Raw genomic sequence first — 1,738 nt, forward strand, 5'->3', positions numbered from 1 at the left:
CGCCGTATAGACCTTTGACGGCCGCTACTACTTCTTCCAGTGTCCACCCTAGAAGAACTGCTGGTGGAAAAGGAGAGCCTCCACCGCGCCACGCGTGCTTTACCTCCACCGCGTGGAACTGACCTCCCCAGTGGGCTCGCTCGCTGGGAGGAGGTGCTGCTGCGGAGGCTTCGAGTTGGGGTGGCCTTATCCCCAGCAGTGACCCACGCTTGGCCTGGCCGCTATCATTCACCGTTTGTGGACACCTGTCCATTTTGTACGGTCCCTGCGTCCGAAGCCGACACGAGCCACCTTCTATGGACCTGCCCTGCCCTGCAAACCTCTCGCCTGCAACGCCTCCGAGGCACAGGGCTCCATCCTGGGAGACCCCCTGATCTACAGCGGTGGATCTGGGGCCCGCAGTACCGGTCTCTGCTTACGTTTCTGCGTGATACAAATGTGATGTTGTATATATAACTGTTATGCCGTAAGGCAAACTCTCGCCAAAAAAAGGAACGCCTAGAATCAAAATTTATTGACTCTGAAAAGTTAGGGCCAATGTACTTCAAATGTTATAGTCTCGCCATATTCCAAGAGTTATATGTCGCCGTGTAGAAAAAATCCCGCCGGGTGGGATCCGAACCCAGGTCGGGGGTTCGGATCCCACCCGGCGGGCATTTTTTCTCCACTTTATTTCTTTCTTCCGAAAATTCTTTATGCGTTTCAATGACCTATAGCATCCTCCCCTTTGCTTTACTTGGCTATCTTCACTGCCAATCCTTATATATGTACTATTTCATCGAGCCCCTCATTTCCCATTCTGATTCGCTACATGCATAGCGAGGGTCTCTGTTCTGGCAGTCTTGCTGCCATAGGGCGCTTAAGAGGGTTCGACGCTGGTCGACAACTCTCGACATGTCGTAGAGGCTCTAGTCACAACCCGGGGATAAGAAATAAGGCCCCCTCGCCCAGAGTATTCCGATTGGCGCTGGCTACCAACCTTAAGCGCAGACAACAAATCCCTTACAATCTCTACCCGAGAAAATGGAGGGGAAGAACAGCCCCGCTGGTAGCGTAGTGATTATCGCACCAGACTCGTATTCTGGAGGTCGTGGGTTCGGATACCACCCGGCGGGCATTTTTTCTTCACTTTCTTTTTTCCAAAAATTCTTTGTGTGTTTCAATGACCTACAGCCTCCTCCCCTTTGCTTTCCTTGGCTATCTTGAGTGCCAATCCTTATTTATGCATCGTTTGAAGGAGCCCCTCATTCCAATTCTGATTTTAAATATACATATATATATATATATATATATATATATATATATATATATATATATATATATATATATATATATATATATATATATATATATATATATATATATATATATATATATATATATATATATATTTACATATATATATATCTATATATGTTTACAAGTCAGGGCACGATGGCTAGAGGGGCTACTCGGAAACGTTTCCGCGAGACGAAATGTCTAATTAAGAAACCGCAAACGATTACATTCTCTCCATATCAGCTGAAAGAACGAAGGCAGCCTGAAATCATAATGACGCGTCTAGGTATGGGCGAACATCAGAATTATGCATTTAAAGGCAAGCAAATCAATGTCATCACACATAGGAACAAAATAGTCATAATAGCTGAGCAGTTCTAAGAAATATGTTACAGGATAGAGGATAATTCCGATCGAGAAAGTAGTTGAGAGTGAATATACATTCCACCAGTGGTGATAT

The 1,738-nt window shown here is 45.3% G+C and overlaps 1 non-coding gene across 1 annotated transcript; it reads left to right on the forward strand.

Annotated features, from left to right (window-relative positions):
* The first annotated feature begins 1,042 nt into the window (after positions 1-1,042).
* On the forward strand, positions 1,043-1,115 carry Trnat-cgu (transfer RNA threonine (anticodon CGU)). The gene has a single exon. It is a non-coding gene; the product is annotated as a tRNA-Thr (tRNA).
* Positions 1,116-1,738: the final 623 nt, after the last annotated feature.

Source organism: Haemaphysalis longicornis, unplaced genomic scaffold (genome assembly GCF_048455015.1).
Source record: "Haemaphysalis longicornis isolate Haplotype H1 unplaced genomic scaffold, Haemaphysalis longicornis Haplotype H1 scaffold_7, whole genome shotgun sequence".
Lineage (NCBI taxonomy): Eukaryota > Metazoa > Arthropoda > Arachnida > Ixodida > Ixodidae > Haemaphysalis > Haemaphysalis longicornis.